The sequence below is a fragment of the Medicago sativa genome, chromosome 6 (assembly GCF_051527215.1).
Source record: "Medicago sativa cultivar Bolivia chromosome 6, Bolivia_mono, whole genome shotgun sequence".
Classification (NCBI taxonomy): domain Eukaryota; kingdom Viridiplantae; phylum Streptophyta; class Magnoliopsida; order Fabales; family Fabaceae; genus Medicago; species Medicago sativa.
In genome coordinates this window covers 25,232,485-25,249,413 of record NC_140754.1, presented here as the reverse complement: position 1 = coordinate 25,249,413, position 16,929 = coordinate 25,232,485, and the positions used below count along the sequence as shown (strand labels likewise).

Below are 16,929 nucleotides of genomic sequence, written 5' to 3'. Positions count from 1 at the left end.
AAGGAGCAATCGAATAAATGAAGAAAACAATCAAATGCTCCGAAACATGATACAACACATTCACCTCCAAGGTCTACTTTATGAACTTCAATAAAATTGTGAGCTTTCCTCTTCCTTTACTCTTTCTTCTTCCTCCCCTTCTTCTACTTCTACTTCTTCTTCTTCTTCTTCTTCTTCTTCTTCTTCTTCTTCTCCTTCTTCCTCTTCTTCTTCTTCTTTTATTTTTTCTTTTGAATCATTGAGGACAATGCTTCTCCTAAGTGTGGGGGGGCCTAATAAAGTGTCTAGAGTCGTAGTGTTCCCAAACTCCCTTGAACTTTATTCTTTTGTTTTGTTTTTATAGCAAGAGGCATGACTAGTAGCTTGTTTTTAATGAAAAAATGGCATGAAAATTTTTGTTTTGTCTCTTTCTTAAAGGTTGCCTCTTGTACATGAAAGTAGTTTCTTGTGTTTCTTATGTTCTTGCTATACCCATGTCATGTTTTATTGTGAAAATCTCCAATGAGAAAAGCACCCGGTTGCAATCCTTGAGTAAATGTATGAATAGGTATTTTAAGGAACACGTTCTATCTTTAGTGTTAACTTAGACCCTTTAAAGTCTTAAGAGTAAAAGTAGTATAAGTTTGTGTGGGAAAATTAATCAATTGTTCTTAATTGTTATATTCTTATTAATTTGTTAATGTTAAATGGGGCGGGAGAATGGCACCAACATATGGGGGAAAGGACAATTACATCCTAACTTCCTAATTGTGGTGGTGACTCCTTAATTTGAACTTAAAGTGAAACAAATTCATCAATGCTAGGGGGAAAGGACAATTACATCCAAAAAGACTTCCTACGCGGAGATGAAACAAATAAATAATTTTGCAGCACTGCTTAGGGTGATTTTGAATCTAGGGGGAAAGGACAATTACATCCGAGAAGACTTCCTACGAGGATAGATAGCCCCTAAGCATCTGCAGCCCCTTGTGCTTAATTGTTAAATTAATTCAATCTTAACTTAAATTCCCATCACTCTTATATGAAATGAAGAAAGGACTTTTCTCGGTTACTTTAGCATTAAGGATAGAACCTATTCCTCATAATATCTGTCTTATACAGGAGCAAGAAAAGGGTTGGACTGCACACACACACTCACTTGAGACTTGATGTTGGGTAGAATAGGTTCATGAGAAGTGTTTGAAGTTATAATTAGTGTACTTAAAGCAAAGCCTTTCTTTTGAGACATTTGTTCTTAATATTGCCATAATCAAATCTTTTGTTGCTGCTATGTCTGTTGCCTTTTGCTTGAGGACAAGCAAAGATTCAAGTGTGGGGGAGTTTGATGAGTCATAGATAGTCTATTTTATTGCTTTATTTAGTTTAGTTTTATTTAAGATTTGATTTGATTTTATTGCATTTTATTTCCTTTTAGAATATTTTACTTTAAATTGTCTTTTATTATATTTTAGGAACGAATATATGGTGGAAGGTGTCTTGGAGCAAAAGAAAGAGGACTGGAGCAAATACAGTACAAGAATACGAAGATACGAGACAAAAATATGTCTCTACCAAGTCAGAAGCTTGGCACGGCCCGTGCCAACATGTGGCACGGCCGTGCCACCCTCCAGGACCACTTTTGCTGCTTTTCTTCAAGCCCAAGTTACTCCGTTGCAGCTTTACTGTTTTGCCCTTATAGTAGCTTAGTTTCTAAGTCAATTGTAAAGCTATAAATAGAGTAGCACTCCATCATAAACATTCATCTTTTGTTCTTGGAATAAAAGTTCACTTTTATATTATCGTTCTTTTACTTTATTGCTTTCTCTCTTCTTCCCCTATGTCTACAATGAACGTTAGTGAGTAGACACTTCTTTGTCTTGGGATTGTTGGTAAGTCTAATGACATAATCCTAAACAAACCAAGCTTAAACCCTAATTTCTATGTAACCCTAATTTCTAATCTAGATTCACCGTCTTAACGTGGATTAACAATTATCAAACTGTGGAAGCGAAAGCGGAGGGTTTGATAATCGTTAATCCATCATCCCAAACATCAATTCATAAAGCGAGAGCGGAGCTTTGATGTTGGAACAAGTGAATCTAGACAATAATTGCAAAACAGTGAAATAGTCTTTGCAATTATTGAGACAAAGAGTAGTTTCAATCCTCTATGCATCTTCTAGTAATCAAGTCAGCGAAATAGGCTTGGTTACTAGAAGTAAACTCTCACCGGACTTTCATCGGAAAGGTGAGGGGCTAAGGGAAACCGGTCTTTAGAAATTATGATGTAAACCATGAAATTAGATGTTTAAGTCTTGTCTAGTGAAGGGTTTGTTATTATGATAAACTAATAATCCCAAGGCTCTTTTATTATTATTGTTATTTATCTTCAGCAATTAACCCCTTATTTCATAATCTTTCTTCTCTTCTAATCATTCTCTAAAAGCTAATTGAATTCACAACTCCCTAGCGGAACGATACTCTTCTTACTACTATTACTTCGATAGGCCGTGCACTTGCGGTTTGGCTCTATCAGTACTTCGAGTGTTTTAGAATTCTGTATAGGTGATTTGCGACCCGTTTTCCCTATGGAAAACTACTATTTATACATAGGAAATAAGTGGAAAGAAACTAATCACACGATCAACACTCCTTCCATGTAGACAACCGCTTGTCTCCCACGTTCTCCCATGTGGAAACCACTTCTCTTTTGAAATTCGAATCTTCCTGCTTCAAAGGCAATTGCTTAACTTCGACGGGTTTGCCTCTTGCTTCGTATCTTGTCGAACTTCAATGCTTTGAGACTTTTTTACGCTAAGTCCAACATCTCGTCGAAACTCCTTTGATTGAAGAAAAGACTTTGATTCTTGCAAAAGTAGAAGTCAACTAATGTTGAACACATTAAATGAGCTAACAAATTGCCCCCCTAAAATGACATTTTCGACTGAATATATTCAAAGGATAGAATTGACATTTTTTTTAGAAAATTTTTAAGTATTCCAAAGCATGATGTCACGCTAATCATGACTTTGAAGAGTAGTCATTTCTGGTTTTCTTTCTCCCCACGATTTCAAGATTTTGCAGGCCACCACTTCTGCAGTTAAAAAGTTAAAGGAGAATTTCCATTTGCCTCGATATGCCACGTGTCCCTCGATGTCTTCTCATTTTTTAAGTTCGCACATTTCCCACTCTTTTTCATCATTATGACGCCTCCTTCTTGTCGACCAGTTTTCTACATGACTTTTAATTTCACTATCAACTCTACAAACTACCATCCCCACTTGCTGTTATTTTGATAGAGGGAGTGAAGTATTCTCATTCCCAATCAGCTTTTCATTGTTTATAAGATCTTGGTTGCATGCTTGTATCTGGGATTCCACTTCTTATCCTTCTTACTAAGTTACCCACTTAGACTTTTACAACCTTTGCTCAAACTAACACTTTAGTACCCCTACAACTAGATGTAATTTAGTTTACAATTTGTATGGAGTTTGAATGTTTGAAAACAAACAAGAGGAGAATGGAGGAAGAAATTATCTTTAAGAAGATAACAGAGAGAATTGATTTACACTACAAGGAGATATAAAAAACTCAATGATGATCAATTCAAATGCAGAAGCTTTAAACATGTTTCAGATGTGTTCTTGTATGTTTTGCAATGGTGCAAGTAATTGTTGAGCCATTGATCTCTATTTATAGAATATTTGGGCTCTTGTAGCCATTGGAGGGTGACCAATGGTGTTATGTCATGTGGCCTGGGTCCCACTGACTTTTACTTGAAATTCTGGGTGAACATTCTGACCATCAGAATGTTGTTGTGTTTTTCAAGATGAACATCAAAATGTTGTTGTGTTCTTCATCAGAATGTTGATGTTCATCATGATATTTATCTGGGTTCATCATGTATGAATGAACACATGAGTTTCTGGGCTTGTCATATGCGTTTTATATGATTTTCTAGGCAATATCCATAAGCAGTGGCTTTTCCACATACATCAGAATGTTGCTGGATAATGCATTCCCATATTTGCCTTGGAAACGGTGCAGGAGAGATAGTGTGGATTCTGAATCTTCATGCCCATGCTTTGAGGGATTGTGTGGTCCATGTACTGTACTAACTCCCATATGTGTCTAACCCTGATTGAGTGAGACAAGATTTCCTTTTGTGTTTGCTTTTTTCTTTTTCACCTACTATACTGTTCATAAAGTAAGCATATGCAGAGTTGAACATTCTGATCATCAGAATGTTCCCTTTGTTTCACATAGGATGATTTGTAAGACTAGCATTTGATGTAATCAAATCCTAATAGTGAAACAAAAATGAATAGCAGTGATTTTAACATCTAGGATGATATTCCGTTTTGGAATATTCCTAGTAATTCAATGTTCATAGTCTTAAATGAGGATTGAGTATCCTTTTTGACATAATCCTTGTATATGCCTTTATTGCTTGATTGATTCATGCAAATGTACTTTCCTTGACATTTATTCATGTCACGTGTGGTTTGCATGATCTTGATATGTTCTTGAGCTTCTGGGCTTGCATAAGAACAACCTTCAGAACTCTGCTTGAACATTCTGATCTTTGAGCAACATTCTGATCTAACTTTCTGACCTCAGAGTTAGATCATGAATTCAAATGTCCTTTGATTTCTTGTATTTTGGTATGATTAAAACCTTGTTCATGTCTTAGTAAAACACTCAAGAGCACAAGTTAAATACTAAGAAATTAATCAAAGTCCATTAATTCTTTAATCATAAAGGTTTATTATCTTTAAAATTAATTAGGGATTTTGGCTCAACACCTTACATCAAATCACTTACTTATATGCAATCGAGTAATGATGAAAGATATTTTGATTCACTCTTTAATCTTCTATAGAGATTGATTGAACATCCATGATTGTTTGTGGGTGAAAGAGGGTGAAGTTTTAGAGCGACAATTAATGAAATTAAGGTTTTAAGATTTTTTTATCATAAACTTTTAAGTAAATTTGGGTGTAACCAGAAATACATCGGGTGTGAATAGAAAACCTTTTTTTTCGTGACAATCAATTTTGTACTCAAGTATGTTTTTCTTTTTCGATCAATTATGTGTCAAAATGACCTTAGCTAAACCGTGAATTCACCTTCAGCCGCCATGGCTTCCTCCGATTTTGTTTTCTCTGCCAGTAACGATACCAACATGATTCATACCAAAAAGCCACCTGATAAACAACATCATACCAATCCCAAGCCATCCTTTTGTGAAAAACTTTTAGGATCCTCTCACGAAAGTCCTTCCCGCCCCAAAGAAGACATGATAGAGAACAAACTCGTCTGTATCGAACATGAGAATGGAAATTGCCTCCTCCCTAAAGTATATTTAGAACCACAAATATTTCAAGAACTATGCACTCTAAGGAAATATGTTGTAGTTGTCAAGCTGCTAGGGAAAAACCTAGGTTACAACACCATGAAGGACAGTCTCCACAAAGTCTGGAAACTTCAAGGGGGTTTCGAGATTATGGATAACGACAACGGTTTTTATATGGTGAAATTTGATCAAACTGCTGATAAGGAGAAAGTCACCTCTGGATGTCCTTAGCTAATTTTCGACCACTGCTTGTCTGTCTCACATTGGTCACCATAATTTGCTTCTCCCAACCCAAAAGTTGAAAGAACGGTAGTTTGGGTACGTTTTCCTGGCTTAAACTTAGTCTATTATGATGAGAGTTTCCTTTTGGCAATGGCCTCTGCTATAGGTCGTCCTATCAAGGTTGATACAAATACTCTGAAAGTTGAAAGAGGGAAATTTGCCAGAGTCTGTGTTGAGGTGGACTCACAATGACAGTGGTTGGAAAATTCTGCGTAAATGGCCACTGGTATAAAGTTCAGTATGAGGGCCTTCATCTTATCTACACCAACTATGGTTGTTACAGACATTTAGGGATAAATTGCAACATCACAACCACCACAAACACTCTTACGGTTGTGGAAAGCCAACAACAAGATACCAGAGTTCAGCAAAACCTTCATAGTACAGCCACCATACAACCACAATCAATTCCTACGAGTCAAAACGGTCAGGAAATTAATGCCAACCCCACTCAAAAGCCAACTGATAAGGAAACAATAATTATTAATGATGAAGGAATCAAGGATCTTCATGGTGATTGGTTGTTGGTTACTAGAAGAAAGAGAACAAATAATCATTCCCATTCTCTCAATCCAAAAACTGTGAATCCAAAGCAAACCAGATTTCCTGCTTTGTCTTCCCTGGCCCACCAGTCCAAGCCTTCGGCCCCCAACCACAAGCTGCCACCTAGACCCAACATTTAGAACAAATAAAACCTCTTTTGACCCAAAAAGACGGCGCCACGATGACAACATTATTGAGCCAATCCTAAACTTATCAATTGGTCCTTCCACATCGAATCCCAAAAAGAATCTCCCACATAAGACCAAACCTCATAGTTATCAGGTGCCTTCCGTCTTGCACAGGAATGTGACCTTTACCCCTACCACAACAAATGTTACCACTAACCAAAATCATGACACACATTCCGAGATTACCCCTAACCCTTTTGATCATTTCCATGTCTCAACCCAAACATTTTCCATTAACAAAAAAATAACATGGATATAGCAGCTAATAACATCATCACCGGTGACATCAACAACTCCCACACACTTGATACATCAGTTGATAAAATTCTACCAAACTGTGATGAAGCTCAAGATACAACATTACAAAATGAAAAAGGACATGGTTACTTAGTCCCTCCCTCCTCTTTGCTCTTCCAGTATCATTATTATTAATGGAAGCTCTTCTTGACATTTCAATCCTCTCTTGGAATATCAGAGGGGCTCACAATAATAATTCCAAAAGACATCTGAAAGACATGATCAGACAATATCAGCCTACTTTAGTTGTTATTCTTGAAACTCATGTTCCTTTTGTCAAGATGTCCAATTTTTGTTCTAATAATGGTTACAATCCAGTCCACATTATTGAAGCTGAAGGTCATTCCGAAGGCATTTGGCTCCTCCAAAGCAAAGCCACTAGTCAAATTACCATTGTTATTGATTTTAATAATTTTTCCATCACATTTACTGTCCAATATGGCGCAGCCATTACCACTTGCACCAGTATATATGCCAGTCCCAGCCATTCCATTCGACCCTCCCTCTGGAATCATCTGTCCACCCTCAGTCAAAACATCTCTAGCCCTTGGATGCTCATAGGAGATTTCAATGAGACCTTACTCCCTAGTGATCAAAGGGGGGAATTTTCAACCATTCTAGAGCCGCTACCTTCTCCACCTTTATGGATAATTGTCAATTACTGGATATTACCACCATAGGAGGTCGCTACACTTGGCACCGTAACAATAACGCCCTCCGCATTCTTTCTAAGAAACTGGACAGAGGTTTAGCAAATGTTTCTTGGTGTCTTGCTTTCCCTGAAGCTTTTGTTGAAATCCTTTGCATGCTCCACTCTGATCATAACCCTCTCCTCCTCCGCTTTGGTGGTCTTCCCCTTGCTAGAGGGCCTAGACCTTTCCGTTTTGAAGCTGCTTGGATTGATCATGAGGATTACGCCGATTTGGTTGATAAAGCTTGGAAATCTTTTAACCACAATACCATCACTGCCCTCTCCAAGGTTAGAGACAACTCTATTATCTTTAACCATGAAGTGTTCGGCAACATCTTTAGAAGGAAGAAATGTGTTGTTAACAATTTACAAGAGATAACAATTTAATTAAAAAAAATAAACACCATTATAATAAATTAATAAAAGTTCTATATATTTTTTTTTATGGGATTTGGATCCTCTAAATTGAGTACGTGTAATGTGAGAATATCAAAGGTTGTTATTTTAACAAACTCATGATATGTTTGGTGGCATAATATTATTAGGATTAAGGAAGGTGTTGGGGTTGGTGTGGGGACTTGGTTATCTGAAAATATTAAGTGTGTTGTGGGTAATGGGTCTTCTACGTTGTGTTGGAAGGATTAGTGGGTGAGGGAGAATCGTTTGTGTGATAGTTTTAGAAGATTATTCGAGTTGTCAGAAAACTAGTTGATGACGGTGGGTGATAAGTTCATTTTGAGTTGGGTGAGGGTGGTGAGGCGTGAAAGTTGCAGAGGCGTCTGTTTTCTTGGGAAGAGGAGCTGGTGGGAGAAATTATTTTGTTATTATCTAACATTGTTTTGCAGAAATGTTCCAATGATAGATGGGTTTGGATGTTAAATTCTTCCAAAAGTTATACAGTCAGTCAACATCGCTTATGGCTCTCTGATTTCCATGGACAAGGATAGTTCAGATGGCCTTACCAATGTTTGGGTTTAAGGAGTGCCGCTCAAAGTGAATTTGTTTGTGTGGCGTTTGCTCTTGAATTACATTCTGACTAAGGATAATCTAGTTAGGAGAGGTATTTTTAGTTCAGATGATTGTCTTTGTGTAGGAGATTGTGGTTTGGATGAGGAGAGGAACCACTTGTTCGTTAGATGTAATCATTTTGGGAGAATTTGGAATATGGTGGTATCTTGGTTGGGCTTTGAGATCATAGGAAATGGTATTCGGCAAGAGTAATGAAATCATTTTTGTGTGTTAGGTAGTACGTTCAAATGAGCTTGTTGTACTATGACTATGTTATGGGCAGCTACATAAAGTCGAGCCTTTGTAAACGTTACTCGAGAGAATCAAACTTAAATCTTTTTGGTGGTTGAAATCAAGTCACGCTACTTTTGACTTTGATTATATTTATTGGAGGTTGAATCCTCGACTATGTTTGATGTCTGTTATTTAGCTCTTGATTGTTTTGATATGTTTTGCATTGTTTTCTTGGGATTGATTGTATCTATTAATCTTTCTGGTACTCCTTGTGTTGGAAGGATTTTGGTTAACATAATTCCATTTTGGCTTGTTAAAAAAAACTCATGATTTCTCACCTCTTTAATCATTTGACTCAATTGTTTTCAGCTTTCTCGCCTCACCAATTCACTCGCCTCACTCAATCGTTCTTTGGCAAGTAATGGAAAAAGGAATCATTTTTTTGGGTAAAAAATAAATAGAAATAAACATTTATCCCAAAATTGACCAAAAACACAATTAACCCAAATGAAACATGAAATCCATGCCTGCGAAGATACCTTTTCATTTTCCTCTTATTATTTTTTTTCTTTCATGAAATTTTCATTTTCCCTCTTCAGTAGAAATAACTAGGGTTTCCTTCTCACTCCATTTCCCCTCTTTGAACTACTTTGCTTCATCGCCGTATCTTTGCATATTTCTCACCTCTTCAATCCATTCAATCAATCGTTTTAATCTTCCTCACCTCATTGATTCACTCGTCTCACTCAATCATTTTTTTGGTAAGTAAAGGAAAAAAGAAACGTTTTTTTGGTAAAAAATAAAAAAATAAAAAATTTAGCCAAAAATGGAGCAAAAAGTCGTTTATCCCAAATAAAACATGAAATCTAGGCCCACAAAGATACCTTTTCATTTCCTTCTTATTCTTATTTTTTTACTTAATAAAATTTTCAATTTCCCTCTTCAGTAGAAATAGTTAGTGCTTCATTCTCGCTCCATTTTCCCTTTTTGAACTACTTCACCTCACCGCCGTATCTTTGCATCAGCGATTTCTCACCTCTTCAATCATTTCACTCAATCGTTTTCAGCTTCCTCACCTCACTGATTCATTCGCATCACTCAATTTTGTTTTTTAATTTTTGTAAGTGAAGGAAAAAAGAATCATTTTTTTGGTAAAAAAATGAAAACAAATATTTAGCCAAAAATTGACCAAAAAGGCATTTAGCCCAAATGAAATATGAAATATAGGCCCACGAAGATACCTTTTCATATCCCTCTTATTATATTTTTTCCTTAATGTAATTTTCATTTTCAGTCTTCGGTAGAAGTAGTAAGGGTTTCCTTCTCACTCCATTTCCCCTCTTTGAGTTACTCCACCTCACTAACGTATCTTTGCATCACCGACTTCTCACCTCTTCAATCATTTCACTCAATCGTTTTCAGCTTCCTCACCTCACTGATTCATTCGCATCACTCAATTTTGTTTTTTAATTTTTGTAAGTGAAGGAAAAAAGAATCATTTTTTTGGTAAAAAAATGAAAACAAATATTTAGCCAAAAATTGACCAAAAAGGCATTTAGCCCAAATGAAATATGAAATATAGGCCCACGAAGATACCTTTTCATATCCCTCTTATTATATTTTTTCCTTAATGTAATTTTCATTTTCAGTCTTCGGTAGAAGTAGTAAGGGTTTCCTTCTCACTCCATTTCCCCTCTTTGAGTTACTCCACCTCACTAACGTATCTTTGCATCACCGACTTCTCACATCTTCAATCATTTCACTCAATCGTTTTCAGCTTCCTCACCTCACCGATTAACTCGCCTCACTCAATCGTTCTTTTGGTAAGTAATGAAAAAGGAATTGTTTTTTTTGGTAAAAAAAAAATAAAAACAAACATTTAGCCAAAAATTGAGCAAAAACACAATTAGCCCAAATTAAATATGAAATCGAATACCTTTTCATTTCCCTCTTGATCGTACCTGATCAGAAGGTGACTGACGGCACTTTGAATACGGTGGTTTGAGTGGTGGTGGAATACGTCAAGAATGCTTCTTGGAACGGCGGGGAGTGTGTACCTGAAAACACCCCGACGCTCAAGTCAGTAGAGATCAGAGAATGATGGTTTTGAGAGAGAATAGATTCTACCTTGGGGACTGCTAGGAGTCCCTTATATATAGAGGTGGGTGGCTACAGAGCCGTTGTAATGGCACACGTGTGCCCGGCGGTTACAAAATCGTGGAAAGTGTAACCGCCGGGGAGAGATTCGGGGGAACGTGCGAAGAGACGTTGCAGTTCGTTTGAACTAGTCTCATTTGCACCGTGCACCCCCTCGCGGGGAAGGGGTGTGTTGCGAGTAATATTTCCAAATGCGGTATTTGGGCTTGGATTGTATTGGGCCTAATTAAATGGGTCTTAGGTCTTTCGACCGGTCCAGAACACCTCTTTTGTTTTTCTTTAATGAAATTTTCATTTTCCCTCTTCAGTATAAATAGTTAGGGTTTCCTTCTCACTCCATTTTCCCTCTTTGAGCTACTTCTCATCACCGTCGTATCTTTGCAAACCGATTTCTCACCTCGTCAATCAAGTTAATCAATCGTTTTTAGCTTCCTCACCTCACAGATTCACTCGCCTCACTCAATCATTTTTTTGGCTTGTAAAGGAAAAGAGAATCATTTTTTCGGTAAAAAAGAAATAGAAACAAACATTTAGCCAAAAATTGACCAAAAAGAGATGTAACCCAAATGAAACATGAAATTCAATCCTGTGAAGATATTTTTTCATTTCCCTCTTATTCTTATTTTTTCTGTAAAGAAATTTTCATTTTCACTCTGCAGTATAAATAGTCAGACTTTCCTTCTCACTCCATTTTCCCTCTTTGAACTACTTCACTGTTATACCCTAATTTTGGACCTAAAAATACTTGTTCAATTACTCTTTTCTTGCATTTCAAGTCATTTGAACTGTCTCTGATCAAATTACATCTTTCTCTGCATTTTGTTTCAATATTACTTGCAAAATTCACAAAAAGGGTATTTTAGTCATTTCCTATGTTAAAATTTCTTTCAGTCTTTTAAAAATTGGTTTGAGTCCTTTCAAATAGCTTGAATAAGTCTTCATTTCAATTCGATGTCAAAATCCATTTCAAAAGTTGCATTTGAAGTCATTTTGAGTCAGTTTAGCCCCTAGGGGCATTTTAGTCTTTTCAAGTGTTAAAACCCTGATTAGTCCCTAAAATTTGTCTCTGAGTCTTTTAAATTGCTTGTAAATTCTTGCTTTAATTCCCTGTCAAAAAACCATTTTAAAATTTGCATCTAAGTTATTTTTAGTCGTTTTAGCCCCAGGGGCATTTTGGTCATTTCACATGAAATTTTGGCAGAGAGAGGTTACTTTAAAGTACCTCATTTAAGCCATTGGAAGAGAGAGGTCACTTTACGTTATTTTCCATTTTACCAATTTTAATTCAATTTTATTTTAATTTCATTTTAGTCCTAAAAATTCTAAAAATTGCATTTTAATCCCTTGAGTCACTTTATTTTCTTTTAGGTCCTTTTTTTTTATTCGAATTTTTTTTAGGTCAAACTTCTTAATTCTTTTTGGTCAATTACATTTCAGTCCCAGAGTCTTAATAATTTTGCAGATTGGTCCTTAGCATTTTTTGCAGGTTAGTCCCTTAAGTTCTGAAAATTGCAAAGAGGTCCTCAGGTCCAAAATTCAGATAGGGACGAGTTAGTTACAGGTGCAGGACACATGTCACCATTTCAATGGGTCTCAAGTACACATGGCAGGATATAAATAGGGCACAGTGTCAGAATTGGCCACAGAATCAACGCCACATCACAAACACAAATCCAATTTTTCTCTCAGCAAAATCAAGATCAAACACAAAAAATTTCCAGAAAAAACTTCAAGAACATTCATAACAGAAACCCTAACCGTTTCCAGAACTTCAAAATTCATCAGATTCATATCAGTTTCATCAACACAAAGCTTAATTCAGCAGTTTTTTGTGCAAAATTAATTCGAATTGATACGAATTCTCAGAGATTCATCAAGAATCTTCATCATTGAATTCGTACCTTCGCAATTCAAGCACAAAGTGCGATCACGAAGGATTTTCTTGAGAAGAGAAGAAGAGAAATTGAAGCAAAATCAAACCAGTTCGAAGAAGAAGAAGATCAAGCACCGATTTATTTTCGGTTTCGAAGCTTACCAGAAGAACCAAGAACTCGCAAGGATCTATCTGTTCGAATCTCCGAATCAAACTCAGGTAAACACACAAATCCTCCTCGTTTTAACTTTAAATCATCATCGAAGGTTCGTAGTAAAAGATAAACGGTGAATCGAAGTGAAGATCCTGAAAAGCTTTCGAAAAATTTCAAAGTCGAAACCCTAAGATGTAAATTCTCCAAGATTCACCGTTTATTTCATGAATCCAAGCTTATAATCATCATCAGCATAGAAAATAAGACGAGCTAGGGTTTAGTTTCGAAAAGATTAGGAAAATTTTTGAAACCCTAAAACGTAGATGCAAGCGAAGATCTGTTCAAATCCATGCCTTATTTCGAAAAACAAGTTTAAGAATCAGGGAGAAGAGACTCAGACGAACACAACGATGAGAAAAAGTTTTAGAAAAAGTTCAGGTATGGCAAACCGCCGTACCGTCGCCGTTTGTGTTCGTCGGAGAAGACGACGGAAAGATGAGAGAAGTTGCAGAGCTTCTCTCTCTAGAGAAGCTTAGAGAGAGAGGGAGAGGTATGAAATGAGGCTTGGACCGGTTCATGTGCTTTTAAAGAGTGTAAACCAGACCGGTTCTTGCAAACCAGTCTGGTTTAACTTCGGTTCATCCTCTCCCCTTCCTTGTGACCGTTAGATCCATCTCTTGATTACGTGTACGCTTCAGATCACTTGTTTCTGTGCACCTGAACCTGTGTATTGTGTGCCTTGTGTTCCTGGCCGTTAGATTTAGGGTTTTGGAGGAGTTGGATCTATCCAACGCCTCTGAGGCACCTGGATAGTCCAAGATCCATCATCAGTTTGGGCCTGGGCCTGGATCTCTTGTTGCTTTCATTTTTAGTGTTTTTTTTTTTTGCTATTTCATCACTGATTCTTGCTTTTTACACTACTGCCCTGCCCAAAATTGTTGTAAAAATTCCTAAAAAAAATACTATGTGTTTTTAACGAGTTGTTTGATGAATTTGTGACATTATTTTTCTTTTTTTTACATGATAAAATTGATGAAAATATGTGTGATGATTCCTTGATTAATATCTTGCTTTTTTTGTTAAAATTGTGTGAAATTTTACTATGGTTTGGCCACAATGCTTTGACACATGATATGAGTGTTTGATGTGTGATTTTGTGATAAATATTACTCTGAATTTGTGATTGTTTCACTGCCTTATGAGTTGATTTGTGAATTTCTTGTGTTACAAGTTATGTAAATGCTTTAGTGTGTGAATAAAGTGTAAAACATGTCTAAGAGTGAGTCATGATTTCTTGGCTTGGTACTTGCTTCTAATTCTCATGCTTATGATGGAAATAAAACCTTTGTAAAATGTCATAATGTGAGGATTAGAGGTCATAGTACTTGCCTCATTGTTGTGATGAATTCTTAGGTATATTTTACTACCTTTTGTTAAGTCTAGCTATTTCTTTCATGGTTGTTTTTGGTTGTTTTACTATGCAAATTTTACTTGCTTACATTTCATTTTATGCCTTAATCTACTAACATTTTCATTTCATGTTTCATTCATTCATGAGCATTCCATACTTCATCTCCTCCTTCACTTTAATTTCTTGCACTTTAAATTGTACCAAGACTTAGAATGTAACATTTAGGACTTCTTGTACTTTACTTTTATGCAGTTTTAAATTTCTTGCAAGACCATAGAATGTATCTAGGGCATGATGTAAAGGACAATGGACTCTAATGAAGTACACCGACACAAGCACCGACACATGCACACACATCACATAGATAGTTTTAGATGTATGTTTAGAATATGCATGTTTAGATGTATGTTTAGGATTGTATGTTTGGATGAATGCTTAGGCTTTACACTTAGAAAAATCAACTTTCCAAAAAACTTGAATAACATCACTCAAATAATTTTCCAAAGAAACCTTGGGGTCAAAATCCCATTGAATTTTCCCTTTATTTTCTTAAATAAAAACTTTAATGGATTTTAACCATACTTAGACCATATTTTGCAAAGTAACTAATTCCACCTCACCTTTTTCAAATCTTATGCCCTTGAGGCCTCTCAATCTCCATTCTTCAAATTCCAATTTTCAAACTTAAAATCAACCAACAAAAACAAAAACATTTTTGGAAGAGAACTACGGTGGATTTGATCCCTTAAACGGGTACGTAGGCAAGGAATCAAAATTCCTTCAATTCAAATAAAATAAAAAATTCAAACACATTCTTCTCCCTCCAATTCTTCACTTAGTAAACTCTTAGGTTTAAATAAACACTTTCAAATAGCATTTAAAAATAAAGCGCGCGCGTAGAAAGTAAAGACGGTTCCTATAGGATATTATAGTCGTTATGGGTGCCTAACACCTTCCCGTAGCGAAAACAACTCCCGGACCTCGATTCTCAAGGGTTTTGCTTACTTTTTCCCTTCCCAAGAAAAAATAAGATATCACCGGTTAAAAAGGTTCAAACTTAATCAATGTTTGACACCCGAAAACCAAGATAAAACAGCTGGCGACTTCACTGGGGAGATTCGAGAGTTACGCCTAGTCTTTATTTCCACGCTTGCGCTCTTTTTTACTTATTTCTTTTACTTGCTTTCCTATGTGAATAAATGTTTAATTTCTTGCAAACGTGTGGGGTGAGAATATCAAAAGTCCTACACCCGGGCTGAGTGAACTTAGGATTTAGGAGGGATATAATCGACAATTCATTCCGGGGGTTGCCTCGTGTTTTGGATTATGCGATCAATCCCACATAGCTGAGGCATTTTGGGGGTGATGTTGTCGGCGCGTGTTGTCGCGTTTAGGCACCTTACTTCTAATTGTTCTATGACGCTATGAACCGTAGATAACCAAACCCATCCATGGCCATTTTCTAGGACGTAGTGCGGAGGCTAAACCGAGTGTTGTCTTGAGTTTTAGTCGTTACGCGATACTACACTTAAGTTAGAACTTCCACGGATAATCATGGAGCGAGTGTTGTCTCGTGACACCGTGATATACGTCGGAGAGGTTGCAACTTGGGAACCTTTTTAGAACCCGGTTACTATTTCCTAAAGCCCTAGTTTCACCGGACACCGTGTCCACCCATGACTCCTCGACTTTGAACTTTAACCCACCATGTTTTCTCCGAACTTGAACATAATCATGCATTCATGCATACATGCATAAACTTTTTTCCATGCATTGTTATCGAAGGGCTTAGACAAGTGGAATTTGTAAACATTGTAGGAATGGGAAAGACTAAGTCCTACAAGTTCAAGGAAGTGGATTTGGCTAGTTTGAGGGATTTGGCACTCAAGGTTGAGGATCCGACTGGTTTCCGACATCGTTACGGGGCTTTACTTACGATTCTCCAGACTAATGTGGATGAGAAGCTTGTGCACACTCTAGTGCAATTCTATGATCGGGAGTATCGGTGCTTTAATTTTCCCGACTTTCAGTTGGTACCTACTCTAGAGGCTTATTCCCACTTGATGGGATATCCATTGCCAAGGGGGTACCTTTCTCAGGACCTGAAAATCCTCCTACTCCATTGGTTATTGCTAAGGATCTCTATCTCAAGACTACTGATGTCTCCAAAAATCTTGTCACTAAGGCTCGCATCCGAGGGTTCACTTCGAAGTATCTACTTGAGAAAGCTAACCTCAAGACCACTTGTCAGGACACTCTTGAGGCTATTCTTGCACTTCTCATCTATGGGCTTATTCTCTTTCCAAATCTTGATGACTTCGTGGACATGAATGCTATTATGATCTTCCACTCCAAGAATCCGGTTCCTACTTTGCTAGCTGACACATATCATGCTATTCACGATCGTTCCGGCAAAGGTCGTGGATACATTCTTTGTTGTGTGCCTCTTCTCTATAGGTGGTTTATTTCGCACCTTCCGGAGTCTTTCCACGACAATCCGGAGAATTGGTATATTTCACAGAGGATTATGGCTCTCACTCCTAATGAAGTGGTTTGGCTCACTCCAGCTTCTAGAGTCAAGGAAATTATCTTTGGTGGTGGGAAGTTTCTTAATGTACCTCTTCTTGGTACCCGGGGTGGAATCAACTATAACCCGGAGCTCGCTTTGCGACAATTTGGTTTCCCGATGAAAGAAAAGCCCATCAATCTTGCTACAGCTCCTTACTTCTTCCACTACTCCAATGCTCCCACGGGAAT

General features: G+C 37.0%; 1 pseudogene; it reads left to right on the top strand.

Moving 5' to 3' along the window:
* The first annotated feature begins 6,947 nt into the window (after positions 1-6,947).
* Positions 6,948-7,722, top strand: LOC146914144 (uncharacterized; annotated as a pseudogene).
* The last annotated feature ends 9,207 nt before the right edge of the window (positions 7,723-16,929 follow it).